General features: G+C 34.8%; 1 protein-coding gene across 4 annotated transcripts in view; it reads left to right on the top strand.

The window, feature by feature from the left end:
• NFAT (NFAT nuclear factor) overlaps positions 1-21,508 on the top strand; it is an 87,287-nt gene that overhangs the window by 24,757 nt on the left and 41,022 nt on the right. The window contains exon 1 of one of the 4 annotated variants that reach the window (XM_053745830.2): positions 3,368-3,490. The exons of the other annotated variants lie outside the window; for them this stretch is intronic. The gene's annotated coding sequence lies outside the window, so the exon portion shown is untranslated. Of the gene's footprint in view, positions 1-3,367; positions 3,491-21,508 lie in introns of those variants that run through there. 4 annotated transcript variants of the gene reach the window in all.

Raw genomic sequence — 21,508 nt, 5'->3', positions numbered from 1 at the left:
AATGCTTTCGTATGTTGTAAAGGTGGCGCAGGCATTGCCACTTTGAAGAAATGAAGTTAGGCACAATATAAAAACCTCAAAAGGGTTATGGAATTCAAAAAATAAAAATCAAAATTTCTTTATTTTTTTCTCCACAATCTAAACATAATACAAACTTTTAGTATAAGTTACATTGTTTAACTAATTTTAAGAGAGACTGGTGTCTGAACTAAGCAGAACTTGTATCTCAGTGCACCAGCCCCTCCCCACTAGATGTATATAGCATAAAAGTGAACCAATATAGTTTGCCAGTTATTTTGGAATTGGTTTCCCATTACAGTACAAATAAAATAAATAAATATACATGGACAAATCACACAGTAATTTACCAACTAAAAAAAAAGTACCTAGTTCAGATAAGGGGAAACCACAGTATAGGGAGAATTTTTTTTTTTAAGGAAATCTACCCAATTATATATTCTTATATAGAAAGATTATTTCCTTACGAGATCGGATTGGAAATGAGGAGATCCGTAGAAGAACAAAGATACCGACTAACCTCGTTATTCACAAGAATGTTAAAGCTTACTTTAATGTTATTTATGTTTTGTCCCTTTCTATCAATTTCTATACGGTAGTGAGAAAACATACTTTAGCTTAAAGTAGCTTCAATTTTTTATATGAATATGAGCTAAAATTGTAATGCATATAAATTTGTATAAGTACAAAAATCATAACGCGCGTCTGCCTGCTTCATAGTCGTATTCCTCATGACTGAGGGTCGTGGTCATTACGTGGAATGAAACACACACAACAACTTTCTTGGCACTATTGATGGTGTGGTTTGCCATTGCCTTGTCGATTTCACACACAAGTTAACTTAAATTAATCAACCAGTGTGCAGGTTTCCTCACGATGTTTTCCATCACCGGAAGCAAATGGTAGTCGATACATGAGTCAGATTTATATACAAACTCATGTGGCACGAGTGGATTCGATCGTGGGACCTTTTGATCCACAGTCTTAACCACCACCCAGCCCTAAATCTCCTACTAAAACACCTTTGCAGATTTCTTAATGTTTTAATTTTTTTCTCGAAGTAACTACTTCTACGAAATAAGTAGATAATAACCTTTAGTTAATTTTCCTCATTTCAAAACGATTTTGTGCTAAGAATAAGGTATCGTACGGCTATTTATCAGCTGATGGCGACCTTGCATCGACATGTGGATCAGATTGATTTCGCTCAATCGCACGATTCGGTGTAACGTATGTACGTTTCGTAAAAGCCGTGACTCTCTATTTATAGTAAAACTAATGACTTATATAACCTAGGTGCCAGCTCTCAAATCTCCTGTTGCATCCATGAGAAGCGTCGTGATGTCTCTTAAAAAATTTTTGCATTAGAATGGATATATCTATACTATATACTATTATTATAAAGAGGTATGCGTTTGTGAGTTTATATGTTTGAGGATAATCTCCGAAACTGCCGAACCGATTTCAAAAATTATTTCACCATTAGAAAGGTACATTAACCAAGATTGCTATACCTAGGCTGTATTTCATCTCAAAACTCCCACGGGAGCGAAGCCCCGGGCAACATCTAGTTGGTTTATAAACAAAGTCATTTGAAGTCATGCCAAATCGGCTGGTTTAGATGCATGCATAGGACTTTGCTGATAATCAAATAGAAAATTCTTCTGGTAGCTGAGTGACTCGTTAATTTATTTTTGTGTGTTAATTACTAACATTGGTGTGTGTGTGTGTGTGTGTGTGTGTGTGTGTGTGTGTGTGTGTGTGTGTGTGTGTATGAACACTTGGACCCTGGAGAAAATAAAGACAAACAATTGAACAAATGGGGTCGCAGTCCGATCGGGGCGCGCGAACTGAAGAGTCTTCTTCACACACTAAATTCTTTAGTAGGTATGTAAAATTTCAATGAGTGAAAGTAGCTCAGTGACTGCAAGATTACTACTCATAGAAAGTGGAAATTAGTACCTGTGTACCTACCTGAAATTTCCACAGGAACAGAAACTGAATTATTACGCACTGTTTTAAACCTTTTTTTATACATATTTTTCCAAGATGGCAAGATAAAAGTGGACAATTACTGTAGAATGATAGATTGTAGACAAGTACCGTATGTTTATTTATCGGATTTATAAAAAAAAAAACTATGCTGTTGACGTCAATAATGATTGCATGCAACAAATTGAATGGCTGCAGAAATATGACGATAATTACGCGTTTCATACTAATGCGCTTATATAACTAACAAGACATTTGTTGTATAGTATTGTAGTTTAACAGGTTTTTATTATTTTTGGTCCGCTAAAGCTGAAAAACACTTAAGATCATACCTTGTACGAAACTTTCTAACAAACTCCCATTATTTTTAGAGCGAACACAGGTCATTTGAACTGTTCTCAGTTGTATGAAATTCAAATATATTATTAACTAGCTTTTGCCCCCGACTTCGCCCGCGTTTATTTCGTGTATCGGTTCATAACTTATTATTGTCAATATCGCGTGTTCTAAGCGACGTATCACGATTAAACAACTCGCGTCTTTGGCAGTCTTTGTCCGGAGGAAAAAGAAAGAAAACCTGTGTCTATGGTTTCGGCGTTGGCTTCCGGTCCCACCATACGCGGCCATTGTTTTCTGGTTGTTTTATCAACATCATCTGATCGCTCCATATTGCCTGTGCCTATTGACTGCCATTATCGCATTATGTGTACTGTGATCTTTTCTCAAGGCTGGCATATATAATCTATTGATGCATTGATAAAGCATCGGATGCTGATAAAAATGCCCAGACAAGTGTATTTTGGTACATAGAATATCAACACCTTGATAATGATTATAAGCCAATCAATCAATAAATAATTTATTTGTGATAAACAGGGGGCATAGAAAATTTAGGTTTCTTTCTGATTTCTGTCTCACAGATGTACCTACACATTGTGTGTGTAGTACATAAGTTTGATAAGTACGCAAGTTTGGTCATTTAGCCGGCACGTTAAGTCGTTGTTACTTTGGTACCACTTGCAATTTGCAGTCGTCAAAACCCACCAACCCGTAGATACTCCTCATCGATCATTGATGAAAGCCAATAGGAACATTAAAATTACTGAAAATTATAATAAACTTATTATGTAATCCTGTATTTTCTATCCAGTACGAAGAATCATCAAGTAGCCTAACCTTTTAAAACCGATTCAGTCGCACGTCTCTATTAGAGCTACACACCCTGTCCCATACCGCTACACTTACATTACCTTAATTGAGACGAACGACCACCAAGCCTTGGTTCGCAGAAGGCGGTAACGTCAACGTCACACTTTTCGCGCCATTTTCAATTAAATGTCTTGTTTATTTACCCGGGCGCCGGCCATGGACGCCATCAGTTTGAATTCAGAGCTTGAAGAGGTCGCGCTGTGTTGTGATAATAATTGTGCATGGATTTGTTTTATTGTGATTATTTTTGTATGAGCTGCACTCGATATTGGTATGTGAATCTTTTTACTACATCAATAGTGACCCATATTTAATATTATTACAACATTTTTTTCACTCATTAATATGGTGTCGGTGTTGCAAGTTTAAATTAATTTTTACAATTTCAAAAATTTCCTGTGAAAAAATATTGCTGTCATATGCCTGATTTCTTTTAATTCAAGAAAGAAGTTTTTTTTTTTAAGTATTGAAGACTCATTGACCTGTAATTAGAATCATTAAAAATATAGCAATGAAATTAAATTTACTACATTTATTTCAAAGGTAACAATACAGCCTCGTAATTCGTAATTAGACACGATTATCTAGAGTTTCTACTCGTCTAATAACTTCCCGTGAAAGCCTCTTAATAGCGAAATTATTCAAATATTTTGTGCATAATTGTATTTTATTAAACATTACATTTATATTGTCGTTTATTCTTTATATGCATTATATAATAACTTTTGAATATCATCGGATAACTGAAAGTAAAAGCCACCAAGCCAAAAAAGTTTGTGTGTGTTTGTTTCATTCCACTAATGATACCGACAACAGTACCTTTATAAAATGAAGCAAACATAGCTGTAGGTCAATAACTAAACTACTTTAACTTACAAGTAGATCAACAAGTCCAATCGTACTTTGGACTTAATCCCTATTTACACGGGATAACCCAAGTTAGTAATAAATCCTGATTTCTGCGTAATCTGTGTAACGCTGATCTCGTCCACGGGCGTTGTAAAACCGCTTAAATTACCTTGTAATTAGGTGGTTATTGCTTTGTAAACAAATCTTGATGATTCACCGACGGTAGTCGAAGCGCCTCAAGCGGCGCGACGACGCTAGCTGTCGTCATTACGCAGTCATTTGACGACCTTCATGGAGTAATAGTGATACTCTTTATAATTTCTTCAATCTTTCTAAGGAAAACTTTGGCGCGTAAAACGCTAAAACTCAAAAGTGATCTTCTTGAAAATGGACTAAACGCAAAAACAGTGTACTTGGTTCTTTATTAATCACTATCGGCTCGCCCCGGCTTCGCTCTGGTAAAGCAATAAAAAAGTAACCTATGTCACTATTGAAAGTTTCGCCTATCTCTCTCTCTGTGCCAAATTTCATCAACATCGGTCGAGTAGTTTTTGAGTTTATCCATTACAAACAAAAATACAAATATTTTCCTTTATAATATTAGTACGGAAGTAAGAATTTGAGTTCATTTGATCTCAATCTAGCCTGACGGAAAGAAGAGACGACGTCTAGGATCTTCCCTTGTTGATCTCTAAATTGTAGGATTCGGGAAGTATCGACGCGGGCAGTTCGATGTAGGAAAGAGGATAATATCAAGAGTACCAGAGGGACAAGAGGCAGTTTAGTCTAGAGGAACATTGTGAAGACATTCATTGTCCACTAACATTTTAATTTTGAAAGCTTTATTTTAGTTCTTTATACGAGACTAATGGCCCGTATCGGCTCCACTCGGGTAAAAACATGATGAATCGTACACCTAAACCTTCCTTAGGAATTACATCTATCTACTGTTGAAAACCGTATGAAAATCCGTGCAGTAGTTTTTGAGTTTATCGCGAACAAACAGAGAGACGCGGCAGAAGACTTTGCTTTATCATATGTAAGGATAAGGATTCGATCACATCCATACACTGATAGAATAAACCGGATACAGTCGTCTAACAGATCATTATAAAACCATTACTCCATTACTTACACAGAATGAATAGACAAACGGACAGATCATTATAATTAACTATGTACGTGTACATATGTATAAGATGATGTATCATATTAGTTATCACTTGAAAACATACTGTTAACTGTTAGACAAATTCAAAATTCTTTATAAAGAATTATGAATTTTACGTCCGACATAGATTTAAGTACTTAAATGACGACGTATGGACGTCAATTGCTGAAATCTAAGTTTACAATGCCAACTTCTGAAGCGCAGGTGACGAAGAAACAGTATTTTCTTCAGACAAGATATTTTTATGTTGTTTAAAAAACTTTATATGTACACTCGAGTGCATACTCATCGATAAGTAGGGACTAGGGGCTATGCCTGGAGTAAACGAAAGCTGTTTATAAAGCGTAGTTAATGGAAAAGTAGATCAGGGTCGACCTCGCCGAAAGTACCACGACCAGCTTGCGGATCTACTTCGTAAGGGAGGTTAGGTGTAAGGTCGTAAGGGACATAACCGGATATAAGCATATTTGAGAGAATCGTATGGAGGAAGCTAGTTTTTGCCAGGAAACGAAAACAGACGTGACAATATGTATGCAAACCCACCTGGCGATAGACCATTCCTGTCTCTATGAATCTCTCCTACGGTAATTATTTAATTGAAAGAATCCACTTGATTTGAATCAAAACTTGTTAAGCCCTTATTACCATTATCAACAACAAATTTAACAGGTTAAAATCTTAATTCTTTGAACAACTTTATGACGTCAAACGTAACATTTAAGTACAGCATATCAAAGTTTGGATTTTCCTCATATACATACATATACTAGCTTATACCGAAATGTATAATTGTTTAATTAAGGAAATGATCTTGTTTATATACTGTATATTATACATCATTTATATAAAGGAAAAAAAGGTTGCACCTAGAGAGACGAATGTGTAGTCAACAACAGATTTATCTATAATCCTAAAACGTAACAAACTTACAGTTGTTGTCCACCGAATTGGGGTCCATCATTGATTGATTGAACAATGTTTAATGTCATCACCTATTTTAATGGCCTTCCTTGTGGATGGATATGAATCCGCCATTACACATTACTAAAAACCAATGGTGGATTTTAGCGATTTGACGTGCCTTTTTGAGCTCGAGATAAATAAATAGCTGGTCACCCATCCCGTGATCGACCACGGCCGAGTGCATGACCATGCTAGATAACTTACTATGTTGTCTCATGCTGATACGGAATAACGTCGGCGATGGAGAATTCTTTATGATTATTTACGGAAGCAAAGAATATATATCAAATAATACTAATAATCTTACGGTTTTACGCAAAATAATATCTGATAATGTCGTATCTATATGAGTCATCGTACATGATTAATGTGCCACACTTATGCAATATTGCATATTAAAAGACTAAAATTATTATATGATATAAAATCCAGGACACGCCATCGAGGTGGAGAGAGAATCGTAAGACTCTCATCTGAGCGTGTTCCCGGTTTCTTCCCCAGCCGTTAACCGTAGCCCAGAGTCAGCTTTTCTACTTTTTCGTCTCCACTTCGCACGGTCGTCGGCATCCCTGGTTGTCCGACCGATAGGCACGCATATCTCATCCTTGAAGACATCAGAAGGTCGCAAAGCATGTTTAGCTGGATTGCTGTATGGGATAAAGATTTAATATTTACTTGGACAAAACAAAATCTACCTAATTTTAAATTCCAAAATTCCTCCCGGACGGGAGAAAATCGCTATCTTTTGCGATAAAATTATAACGAATACAAAAATGGGACATTGCGTTTTTATCTGTTGATTTTAGTCTCAATTTACGTACGGGATAAAGCTATACCTAGAAATCCAGCTATTCTTATCAATATCTAAATAATATTTCTCATTAGGCTCGCGCCATTGACTGTAATTCAGTGGTACGAATTAAATCGTGTAATCAAGCACTGATTACCGCTGGGAGATGTACCGCCTCTGGGCGGTAAACATGGGGCTGACTGCAAATATAGTTAGTGCAGAAGGTAGTCAAGGTCGCATAGTCAAGGCCATGATATTAATCCACGAAAAACGCTGCAGTAGTTTTTTGCGGCGTTGTTGATCTTCTTGAGAAATTATTTGCATGCTGGAAACGAATATGTTTACATATTCGTTGAAATAAGACCTTAATGGTTTTATTTTAAACTAGCTTTTGCCCACAACTTTGTATATGAGTAAAAATCCATTTTCCGTGGGACACTGTCCTAGGAACCTACACACCAAATTTCAGCTTTCCACGCCCAGTAGTTTCGGCTGTGCGTTGTCTGTCAGTCACTCAGTAACGCAAGAGTTATATATATATATATATATATATATATAATATTGATAGTACGTTCACATATTCGAGATCTACGCTAAGTTAATAAATGAACAGAAAGAAAACGACCAATGCTTTGTCTATAAAAAGACAGGAACAATAATAGTACACGGATACAATACAATAAGGGGCTGACTTAGAATGATGATATTTTTGACGAAGCGTTGTTCAATATCGATTAAGCATGTGACTAATAGTAACCACCCGGTTACAATAAAGGCCTGACTTTTAGATTGATAATTAATTCCAATACATCACTGGTCACAATCGATACTTTGCGTGAAAATTAATCCACACGCAATTTTGACCGCAGACGAAAAATCCAATTTCTCATCTCTACCGTTATTATTTTGTGAAGAAAGCCGAGAGTTGGAACGAAAGAAATATAACCCTCTTTTTATTTACGTTTATCGATATTACTATGTATTCGATATGTACCATTCTTAGAAAAAACATTTGTGGAAAAAAAATCGAAATGTCACGTTTATGAAGGGCACGTCGAAGGGAATGTTTCGACGTCACGAGAATGGTTTTTGGGTACAATCAACCACATTTCAAGTTATGCTGCATGAAACTCTTATAGCTGAGAATTTGCTATGGTTTGGATAGACATATGTGATTCTCAGTCGACTTCAAGTTGCCACGTTATCCTTATGCCGCGGTATTAAGGGCGAATGCAGTGGAATTGGATAGGTTGTTGTGCTGCCTACTGTACATTACTCACGTTCTTAAATTTCTTGTTCTTTCTTCTTTATTTTTGAAGTAGCCTACTTAACAATGTTACATCCACAACTAATTAGCGTAACGATATTCCTTCACCGTAATCGGGCCTTTCCGTCGCAAATTACGCATTAAACTGACCTTTCTTGTTGAGTCGAATGGCAATCGATCCATACAACCTGGTATTTCATCGTCATTACCATTATTTTCTCCCTTCAAATTCGAATCTAAGATCTAAATTCATATTCGTTACACTTAGGTATGGGTTCTAAAATACTATGACGAAATAACTAAAAACAAAACTACTTAATGACACAATTTAATAACACTTAGACTAGAAAGGAATAATAACAATTTAAATGTTCATTTGCAGTTGACAAGTTTTGGCGATTCGCCAACTTTGCCAAGTGGGAAGTTTGTTTGGCGCTCATGTGTGTGACTGGTAGTTACTGCTTTACATCATAACAAACAAACAGATATACCAATCATTTAAAGTTAAAACTGTGACTGTGACTGATTTTCATATCTTCTATCAATTCCATACTGTTAGTTCTTCATCTGATATTCCGCTTCGATACACTTATTTTTCCCTTTCTTCCTTGTGTTCGGTCTGTAAATTTTGGTTCCTTTTTTTTTAAATGATTTGCCAAATTTCACACTATAGTTATGGAGCATATTTTGATCTACTTATAGATAGAAATAATAGAGCAAAAAGAAAAAAATTCCGAGATGTGTTGATTAGAACCCGAGATATTGATAACAAATGCGGGCGAAGCCACGGGCTGAAGCTATTTTGATCTATAAGATTCAACTTGATACCTCTACGCGTTTTTCAGAAAAATGTCTTGACAGACAACTTTTTATGAAAAAAACCTTGAAGACGTTGAATTCAAATTCAAAATTCAAATTCAAATCATTTATTCAGAAATTAGACCTTCACAGGCACTTTTTCTCGTCAATCTTTATATTTATAGTTATTTCTCACAAACTACTGGCATTTCGGAACGACCACTGCTGAGAAGAAATGCCGAAAGAAACTCATTTGAACAGTGTTGGTCCCTATCATGCCAGATCGGCTTACCATTATTGTTTCTTACAATGTTTTTTTTTTCTCTCTAATAATATATAAAATATAAATCTTGGGCAATCCTAACCCTAACTAATATTATAGATGCGAAAGTAAGTTTGTTTGTTACCTCTTCACACTCCACTCAACCAATCATCATGAAATTTTGCATACATATAGTTTAAAGTGTGGAGGAGGATATAGGTTAGCGTCATCCCGGAAAAATAAATGAGCGCGGGCGGAGCCACGGCGAAGAGGTAGTACATCTATATATTGCCAATGAGGCGCCTGGAGCTGAGGACGCGGGAGTCCACGTGAGCTCCTCATTTCCCTTGGTAATCGGTCACCTTGTCATGCATATGAAGCGGGAAGTCTCGCAACTTTCGTGAGACAAATACAGTGAGTTTGACTATTAAACAGGGGCTAACTATTTTCGACGGTGTTTTTTTTAACCCCCGACGCAAAAAGAGGGGTGTTATAGTTTGACGTGTCTGTCGTGTCTGCCTGTGGCATCGTAGCTCCAAAAAAGTTTTTTTTTTAATTTGTCTAACACACTAGTTATACGAGGTGGACCTAGTTCTCTCGGTGTTTTCAGTGAGATCGTATATAGTGTGTAGGCGGCACTAGATTCTTCTTCTTCCAGCAAAGGTACCAACTTGTTAAGCTTTTCGTATTCTTAAGTTTTGTTATTATATAGCTCTGCGGTATAGCTCGGCATTAAATAGCGCCATTTAAAATCTAATCGCCGAAGGAAAGCGCAGGACAGGTTTAGAAAACTGTGAAAGCCGTAGAAAATATAGGAAATGAAACACGGTACTTAGATCGTTGACACTGCCATATATAAAGTACGTATCAATTTATCATCCTCCCGTGATCTCAGTTTTACTTTTGGCTGTGATGCTCCGAAGTTCGAAAGAGTAAAACAATAAATCTTTAGGCTTTGCAGCACTAATTTAAATCTCGATTTGAATTAAAGTGAACTAGATTACGTTACGACTCCACTCGTGTTAAATTTTGAAGATTCGGTTGTGATTTTACGGCCTGACGACAACCATCTTAATAAAACAACAACAACAGTATTAATAAAAAAGTTTAAAAAATACCTTTTTAATCCCTTATTCGCTTCTTACATAAATATAAAGTAACCGTCGGAAGAAGCAAATATAATATAATATAATATGAAAAACGATGATTTTCATGCAATACGGAAATATTATTTTAATCGATTCATTTATAGTGATGAATATTTTAATTAGAAATAACTGTAAGAAGGTTCTCGATAAACATTTATAACCGCGGTTTTTCTATCGATATTTCACTTGCACTCGATTTAATTCATATAATATAGATGGAAAAAACACAGTAATACATATTTGTTTACATATGCAGTATCAATTGCGTGTTTTTGCATTTATCGGCAGATTTTTATGTGGAAACTATGTGGCTCCCCGTAATACGAAGTTACGCCTTGGCCTGAATATACAAAACAAATATACTTAATATGTACATATCGAACTAATACATTACTATTCGATGTAACACATCAACACAACGTCAAGAAAAAAAATGTTTTATACGCTAAAACTTTGATACATGTAACATCATGAACCGATAAATATTTATAAATATTATACTTTAAAATGTAGTTTTCGTTGCAGAATTTGTTGTGATGTTGAGAATTAATATTATGGTGCAATATCGAATCAAACTTATTTTATTTTTAAAAATATTAGATACTAGAAGTTGCCGGCAGCTTCGCTCGCGGCAACAGTCATTATATATCTCAATTTTATCAAAAACGGCGTAGAATTTTAGCCGTGAAAGCGTGACAGGCAGACTCTCGCATTTTGAATATTATTATTATTATGAACCTTTTTCTTGTTTAACAACCTTCTATTCGTCATATTTTGCATTGCTTTCTTATAGGACACAATATTTGACAAGAAAAAAAAATATTTCCTTGCACGATACCCACTCGCACTTGACCAGTTTTCCTTCATAAAGTAAACGACGTCTTTATTTGAACCGACGCTGTCCATTGCTGACTAGTGTTGTCATAAATTCGATATTACGATCGGCGAGTCGATAATAATAAACCTTTTATGGTAATGAACATCGATTGCAGGCAACACTATGCGTTCTTGGTTTAATTGGCTGAATTCTATTACGCTCGCTATTAGTGGATATTAGACTTTATTGCTAGAACTTTAAGTGGATAATGGAGTGGTGGGGTTGGGTTTTCCCGTGGTCTGAAGGTGAACCAGGCCCTTGACGCACGACATCCCTTTTTTCTGAGGAACATCGATGAATCAATGGCTAATTAAAAAACCAAGTCTATTATCGAACACTATACAGACCATTGACTGACGGGGTAAAAAGTTATTTAAATACAAACACGATAATTTGATGGCACATATTCGATATAATTTACAATGTTTATTATCATTAAATTATATTAGTCATAAGACATGGTCATACCATCAGTTCCCTATAAATAAAGTATTGGAAAAAGTATCCGATTTGACTTGTTGGAGATTGGAGATCAAATAAATTATACTTTATTGATTGACTCTTCCCAAGTAAAAGCTGATAATTTTTAAATGTGTAAACCTTGAGTTTATATGTTAACTTTGTCCGTAGGGTTTTCATAATTCGTAATTCACTTAGGTTCGTGAGTTGTGCCTACTTTATGTGTCTTTGAAATAGTCGAATATATATATTTAAAAGCGAAAAATTCTTACTCTGATCACTCCCACTGAAATCCCAAAAACTACTGAGCCGATGAAGATGAAGTTTGGCAGGAAGGTACATTGTGACTAGGAGACGTCCGGTCATAAAGGATTTTTGAAAATTCTATCCTTAAGGGGGTGAATTAGGGGTTGCCAGTTTGTATGAAACTTCGTAATTTTTGAAGTGAAACACCATGAAATTTTAATATATTTTCGAACGAGCGATAAAACATGATTTCATAATTTCGATTTCGAATTAGGGATGTAATTTTCGAACATTTCGAAAATTACATCCCTAAGGGGTGAAATAGTTTGTATGAAACTTCGTCATTTTATAATACTACTATATGTATGTGCCTTATTACGAATTCTATGGTCAAAACATTTCCTCTGTGTAACAGTACCTGCTATTTATTATGTAGGTACATACAAACATTCCACAACACAGCTCTCTAACTGATTGAATCTCCGTAGAAGATCTTCAACGGATCGTTTCGTTCGTTCAAGTGAGGAAGCACCAATCTGTCATTATTTTACCTGACATGAATACAAATACAGTTTCCCAGTCAAGGGCGACTGTTAACATTCGATTCGTAGGAATCAATGACATGCTATCGAAATAAAAATTTATTACATATATCGGTACTAAGGTTAAATTTTATTAATAATCACCGTCAAGTTTTCATGTATTTATAATAGTCCACAATTATTAATATTTTTCAATTAATCACTCTTACCGTAACGCATACACTCCGTTTTTTTTACGAGGCCTGACATGTCAACAGTCTTCACAGTACTTACTATTGAATTTAGTCATAATGTACAAAATACCACCATTACGAAAGTTATTTCCTAAAATTCTGTAATTAATTACTTAATTACCTTTTAAAGATTAATTACTTAATCTTTAATTAATTTCTATTGTTTTAAAATTATAAAAAACGTGATAATATTTATATATAAAAAAAAAAACATAATCCTAACTAGTAATGCTGAAGTAAGTCTGTTTGTTTGTTACCTCTTCACGCTCTATCTACTCAACCAATCTTCTTGAAATCATATGCACAAGTACCTACATGTTGTTTGATGTGTGAAGAAGGACGTTTTCATCCCGGAAAAATAACTGTTCCCGTGAGAAATTTTCCTAAACTAAGCAACGGGCAATAAGCTATTTTAAATATACATTATTTCGATTTGATAATCTCATTTATTTCGCACTATTGTTATGAGTTGTGTTTATGTAACACTTTTTATTACTTCTAAACGTGTCCCACAGTCCCACTGCTGGGCAAAGCTCTCCCGCTTACTTTTCGAGGACTTTACTAAATCGAGAAAATACATAGTGTTTGGAAATGCGAAGTGTCAATTGTGCTTCATTGTTGATTGCGATTGTGTCTATCGTACAGTCTATCGATAGAAGCTTATTTATTATATGAATGGTTTTATCTTTGCATTAGCTAAGTTTTATCATTCATATTTATCAGTATATATAAACATCGGTGGTCGATCAGATTACAATCATTGAGAATTTGAGCTACTCAGTAGAAAGTACAGTCCGTTTCCGAGCCATGCGAAAAAAATATCTGGGTTTGTGTAACATTTAAAATATTGCCGTCTCGCTCTCTCAAGGTCATTAGGTAACGCGACAGGATTATGGGTAAAGAGAGAAAGTAGGAGGATAAACTGGCGCTACCTTCGATTTTCCGCGTGCTAAATAATGATGTTTATAGTATACTACGAATCACGAAAAGTCGTAGAATAAAAGTTGCTTATTTTGATGTACCCGAGTAGTCTTTAGGAGGTTTTGCGTTTGATACCAGTAACCCTGTATATATAAGTTTAAAAAAATATTTCATTCGCGATAATTAATGATACTTTCGTTGATTAGTATATAGTATATTTACCATGCGGCGCTTTGATTTATTAGTCTTATAAAATCCATGCGCTTTTCGTTACCAACTGTGCAGGAATTCACTATAAGATTGATATAACTGAATGTTGCGGCAGTCTGTCTGCCAAATACATTTTCACGTAATTTAAATTGAGTGATATTAATCAATCAACTTACAAAAAAGGGCACTAAAAAGTAGTTTTGCAAAACCCTGTCCATTGACGCAAAAACGAATACAAAACCCGACCACTACGGATATTTATGTGTATTTTTTGCTGTCCGAAGTCTAAATATACTTTCGGTAGTACAAAGTTCATTTTGCATAAGATTTGCGACCATTTGGAGGAATCAAAACTCTATTATTATGGTAATAAAGACAAGGTATTTGCGTGTCCAGTTTCGGAACGACTTTCGCGAAATGATTGTTGTGTTTTGAAATTAGTTTTATACAAAAGCGTGAATCCCTCTTTTGTTGACGTCGGTCGAAACTAGAAACGAAAATAGCTTGAATGAACGCTTTAAAAATAAAGTGCCGATGCTTTTTTTGTCTATTGGTTGTTTTAAATACTGTTTTTTTTTTTTAAGTGCGTGCGTACATAACCGCTTCGAACTGGATTGGTGCTTGAGGAAAATGTTTGTTTTGTTATTTAAATTGCTTTTAAATTAATTAAGCAATATATTTTATTTAAGTTTAGTTTCAGTAATTAGATTTAATATTGTAAATCATAACACACACATAAAATCTGAAACACGCGTCAACAAATGCACAGCAATTGATCCGCCACATGCTTCAGACGCCACACAACGTCAGATTAATAAAATTTTGGATGAATTAGGTAGTAAATGTACCTAAATGATTATCTAGACTTTTAGACAAATAGTTTCTGTGAATCACGATCGTGATAAATGTGATAATTTATCTGTCTATATCAAACTATCTCGTCTGAAATGAGGTGATAGCAGTTACATAAAACCATATCGAGGGTACAAAGTACAACCTGCTCGAACTCCTGCTATTCTTAGTCTTGTACTCTAATATATCGCTAGAGTACAAGACTAAGAATAAAACTAGAAAAGTTATGAGTCAGTTGAGAAGTTTTGACACCAGGGTGTACCGGTAAATTAACCATGCCATAAGAAAAGCCTTAAAGCTAACATCTTTATTTTACACATTCACTGAATTAAACATTATTGTATTGTACACTAGCTTTTGCCTGCGACTTCGCCCGCGTCTGAAAACCGCATCAAATTCGATCCTGTAATTTTTGCGTGATACGCGCTAAAACATAAAGACAGAAAGACGGACATACATTTAAAAAAATATTGTTTTGGCTTCTATTAGTCCCATAAAGACCCCCATAAGTATTTTTCTTAATATCTCCTATATACAGATATTAGCCCACTTACTTTTATTAAATACCTATATGTATAGATATCTGAAACTCGAGGTGTCTGTCGCCCTGACACAGTCTACTTCTAACGCTAATCCAGTTGGAATCGGTTAACATTTTCGATAACATACATTCGTGTTTGATAAACAACTCAGTGATGAGATTTGTAACGTTTTTTTATTTCTCTTTGAGGGACACGAATGGCGGCGCGGCGCGCCTGATCCTTTCTAAATCTATGGACGGACACTACGACATTTGTGTGTTGTTTTCATTTGGTCGAATAATTTATTCATATAACCAAGATCGATAAACTCATAATTACTATTTCAAAATCACAATTTACCATCAAATTATATAATACTAGCTTCGACCCGGCGCTTCGCTCCCGTGTGATTTTCGCGACAAAAAATACCAGTATGTATTATTCCAGGTTATATTCTACCCGTGTACCAAATTTCATAACAATCCGTCCAGTAGATTTTACCTGACATACTTTCACATTTAGAATATTAGTAGGGTAGGTTTACCCTATCCTCTAGGATGATATCGCCTTAGCTAAAAGTTGAGCCACTCAACACGATATAAATATGTCTAACGAATGAGCTTTAAAATATATTCATGCGAAAAATTTGCAAGTCAAATTTATCCCTAGAAGAAGTAGGCATTTGTTTTATTAAAATGTGTGGAAATGCAGCTTATAAATAACAGGTTCCGCTAGAAATTGAATGGAATGCGCCAGTTTCAGGGTTGGTGTGTATGTTTCTGTTTCATGAAATAGTGGATGTCGGAATCTGAAATTGGTGTTTTTCTATGTGCCACGAAGAAAAAATATTATTTACTAATTAGTAATATCGCTTTATAATACCAGTTGTTCGCCGCGAACTTAGACCTCGCGAACACAATTTTTTTTTACAAAACTGTGAATATTTCAAAAACGACTGAACCAATTTTGATGCCCATGAACTTAATAATTCTATTGACAGATCCTACATATACCGTTTAAATTTCATCAAGATCAGACCAACAACGGTTCGAAAATTATTGCGTTACAAACATACATACAAAAAAAAAATGTTTGCCCCAAGTAGAATTGTAGATCGCTCGCTCGGTCAAAAACATTTGCTCGAAATAAAATTGCGCGAAAGTCACTTGCGCGAATAGAAAATCTCTCGAAATACGCCGAGTGGCTCTCAATTAAATATTAAGTATAATCATTCATCATTTTTTGGCATTTTTCATGAGAATTAGTAACAAACATACACATCCGTCTAAACTTTCTCATTCATAATATTTGTAGGATAACTATATACATACTACAAGACTACAAGAAATTAAATTATTGTCCGTTTTACGTTTCTTCTGTATTATGAGTATACGTCCTAATTCACGGTATCCACCCATGTTCCTATATCTTTCTTTTCTTAGTAACAGCTATGCCAAGTGTGGCTCGAGGGTGACAGGGTGGGGGTTGATCACTCACCACACCACCCACCTGTTGCTATAGCCCACCCCGGCGCCCTTGATAGCCCTGCTACTTTAATTGACTTTTCAAGCAAATGAAGTTTTTTATATGCTTGGATTTATTGAGGTATTATGACCGCGGCTTCGCCCGCGTATATTGAAGAATAGATCCGAAATGAAAGGTACCAAATTGTCCTTCTCTGCAATTCAAACTACTTACATACATGCAATATTTAAAAAAAAATGCTTTAGTCGTAATTTTCGTCGATCACCACTTGCTTCTGGTGAAATTCCACTTAAATTTCTTCGTGAGGAAACCTGAACACTGGTTGATTATTCACTTGTGCGTGAAATGGAGAAACTAATGGCAAAAGTTGTTGTGTGTGTTTCATTACAAGTACACCCTCAGCCATGAGGAATACGACTATGAAGAGGGAGAGAGAGTACTTAATCCAAATTATATTATATTTTAGATTAGATTTAATATCGTGTTCTTCACTGTCCGCTTCACGTGTTGTGTACAAATTTAATTCGAATAGGATTTCTATCTGTTTTCAGCAGGCAGCATACTGGTATATGTGATATCTATGACCAGCAGTGGACTTTGTAACGTGATTATCTGTGCAAAAAATACAAATACAAGTAGCTATAACAGAAAAGGCGAGTCTTGTACAAGCGTGGACTTGTCAATATGCGATGTAAAATGAAAAAAAAAAAAGGAGAGATCAATTGACGCAGTGAGAGGCGCGCGCGTCATTCAGGTTATTGCCCCACTATCGGGCTTCATATCGATTCGCATATACGATGCATCGAGAATCGACAGCCTCAAGCCGGTTCGGGCAGCCTTCACGGAACGAGTGTACATTCAACAGCGCATAAAGCTACCTAAAATCATTGCAACTTCGCCTCTATTACCGCCGATTTAGATATCCTTTGGTTCATAACCGTCTATGAAAGTTTTTTTTTTTTTTTTTACTTTTTCCTAACTGGTTTTATCCATGTTGGGTAACATAACGGGCTATAGAAAGTCAAAAGCGCGAAATTATAGAAATGCTGAAAAATCTATCAGAAATGGTGGGTATATGTTCAAAATTACATTTAGTTACGTAACGTGAATTTTTCACGACGTGTTTACGAACTAATCGTTCGACAGATCGTAGGATTGAAGAAACCAAGTAACTTTCAAACCATCTATGGTTTTTAAAGTTGGTTTCATCAATCCTAGATGTAAGAAATATAAAACCAAAATATTTTTGATCTTAGGCGTTCGTCTAAGGAACTCTAAAAATAACAATTCTTGTCGTTCTATTAAACCACAGAGCATAATTAAGCGACATGTTGAGACAAACGTGATATACTTAAATCTCTCCTTTTACCTCAATCTAATTAGAAATTAGAGATACCTACTAAACACACCCATACATATTCTTTCACTGAACTGCATTGGTTATGCAAAGTAAATAAAGTGCAAAACTACTGACTGATAACACTTACTGACTGTATATAAAGTTCTAGTTCATTTTTTATTCCTTTTGTGCTCATTTCTTGTCTCGTTTTATCTATATGACTCACTTATATTGGCCAAGTATTTTTAAACACGAGTTAATGTAATTCGTCGATTTAGTATAGGCGTGCAATCATCTCAAATGAAAAGCTATTTCACTCCCAGAAAAAAATTCAATAATAAAAAAAATGCGATCAGTCTGTCAGGAAATTGAAGAAATCAAATATCTATGGGCGCTGTCCCAGTTGACTGGTAACACTGCGTCTGCGCGTTTATCAAAACTATCAACCAATCTTGACCATTCTGATGTTGCAATGACAAAAAAATATAGTAAACAACTATCTATCTATCTATCAATATTCAAAAACGAACGAACGAAACGTTCTACTTGTTCTAATAGATGGATTATGAATGTTTCTGTAATCTGGATAAATGGTATACTTTGTATTTTGTATTTAATTACTTTGTATTTAAAATAAAATAACTACTGTAAACTCGATTTTGCATCACCCCATCTGGTGAGAACACTGGAGCTCCGTAACACAGGCTCTGCCATCAACGGTCTGCAGCCTCCCTCAATCGATGGCGGCACTATAATTCTTATCTGTACCTATTTATTTTGTTTTTCTGGTGTACGAACGATTATTGGGAAAAATAAACGATTTTTTTACTTACTTGAACATCTAAATTAAAAAAAAAAAAAATAAGCGTTAAAATTAAATTGATATATAAATAAGAATTACACTGAGCGCATAAAAAATGAACACATTAATATAGAGGCCACGCCCATTGGTGGGGAGGGGCGGGGCGCGTGCGTCAGCAGACGACATTCTGACGACGATGCATTTATTTGCAGACCGTAGGCGATGCGAATGCGCGTGTTGAACTGTGGACTCGAGTTGAGTCGAGCGTTGATGTCGACGTCAACTATTGTTGTCGTTACGAGTTACTATAACATTACTAGTACTACATACCTTGGGATATTCAGTCGGGTATCCGAAATTTTAATTCTGCCTTCATACGACTCGACAATAATTGTGTCCATATGCACAAACGTCCATATTTGCGTGTTTTCAATAAATAATATATTAGCAAAACAATAAAGTGAAAATATTTCACCTAATGTGTTAATGTTTACACCTAGGAAACCGTTAACTAATAATATGAAAATAATTTGATCAGAATAGTATATCTCAAACGTAAAAGTGGTTAGAATATCTATGTGTTCTTGGAAACTTTCAAAAAACATCATTCTATTTTGAATTTTTCTCACGTTATCGAATGCTACACAAAAAAAAAATCAAGTTAAATTCATATCAGCTACACGCGAAATCTACCAAATCGATCACACGATGGTAATAGCGTCGTAAAAACTTAAATAAAGACACTGTGTCGTCAAATTAACGATCTTTTTACGACTCACAGTCATCGCGCGTGTCGTAAACTCCATTCATGTGTTATCTATTATCTAGTACGTCGGTGACGATAATGTGTTTTGTAATATAACAACATATGATCGCCTGGTTGCTATGTGGCGACTTTATGTACATTACAGGGTTACTGGTATCAAACGTAAAACCTCCTAAAGACTGCTTGCGTACATCAAAACAAGCAACTTTTATTCTACGACTTTTCTTAATTCGTAGTTTTTTTTTTATTAATATAAAAAATGTAAAAAATACAAACTAATTTGCGATTCTACACATGTTAACTCTATGCAATAGCCGAGCAACACGAGACAGTACAGTAGCGTTATGTAGCGGAATTGAACATAGAGTTAACGTTTTATAGAAACGACATTAAAACAAAAAAAAGGAAAATTTCTGTATTTATTACGTTTAGACAAAACTCGTAGAACAAAAGATGTTAGTCCCTATGTACCTTATGCACCTTTAAGGTAATGCATTAGATACTCATGGTTTGTCTTATTGTAATTTTCATCACTATCGCTACATAGTATAAAACAAAGTCGACCACATATCTGTCTGTTTTAAATCACGCAACAGATTTTGATGCAGTTTCCACTGTTAATTAGACAATTTATTATTTTATCTCTGAATGTCCCGGTTTCGTTCGGAGTTGTGAGACCCGGGGGCAAGTAACTAAGCTTCGATATATTTTTTTTTAATGCAAGAAAGTTAAAATTTTATAAAAATATATAGATTGATAGCATTCTTTAATAATATTTATTTATAACCAAATTTTAAAGAATATTGTTTTTTAAATTGTACATAGAGATTTGTAGTTGCAAAGGAAATTTGTATGGTTCAATGATTGAGCTTTTATTCTTTTTATCATATACGTAGGATCAATAGGGACATGTAGTACAGTCGCGTGAGGCAAGTAAAGTTACAAACGTATTGCCAGGTGAGTCCTTTAAAGTAAATAGTATCCTATCCGCTGCTTTATCTACGGAACTTACTTGTTTACAGTGTCATTGTATCTTTATATGACCTTTATATAACTTTATGTGTTTATGTGGTAACTATATGCTGATAATTTTGATAGTTCAATCCATATAGGTGTATCGTGCAGAAATATTCAAAAATAAAAGTGACCTTTGTTTTTATATTAAAAAAAACATTCTAAATGCAAATAAAATAGGAAAGGAAATCATAAATTGCAGCTATTTACGACGGGATACATTTGACAGATCAAGAAATAAATTATTATTTTTAAACTAAATTAACTATAATAAATAATACACTATTATTAATGCATAGACAAATGTAATGAATAGTTAACATTCAACACTGGCTATTGAGAAAAATACATAATGAATAATAATTTGTTTTATGTTCCATAGACAAAATTTAACTAAAGATTCCGGTAAAGACGAAATTCTTCGCTTGAGCACTGGCTATCGGTAAATTAATATATTTTTAATTGCACATTGTTATCGGAGTCTAACGACTACTCAATCGGTTATTAATCGCTAGGTTAATGATGTACACACCTGTCTGTGGGCCCCTTTACCGTAGCGGTAAAACGGTGCTCGAATCTGACTAATGTCATAAATATGAAAGTTTTGATGACCGTTCACAATTACGCAAAATCTACTCGAAGAATTTCGATAAAAATTAATTGTAAACAATCAACATAACCTAAGTAACTTTTTAAAAGTGACGTGCACTTTTTACACATATTTAAAAAATGGAAGCTTAACTGTGTTATATTAATATTTGATTTTGAGTTACA

This window comes from Plodia interpunctella, chromosome 1 (genome assembly GCF_027563975.2).
Source record: "Plodia interpunctella isolate USDA-ARS_2022_Savannah chromosome 1, ilPloInte3.2, whole genome shotgun sequence".
Taxonomy (NCBI): domain Eukaryota; kingdom Metazoa; phylum Arthropoda; class Insecta; order Lepidoptera; family Pyralidae; genus Plodia; species Plodia interpunctella.
The sequence above is the reverse complement of the archived record's forward strand: the minus strand, read 5'-3'. Positions and strand labels throughout refer to the sequence as shown.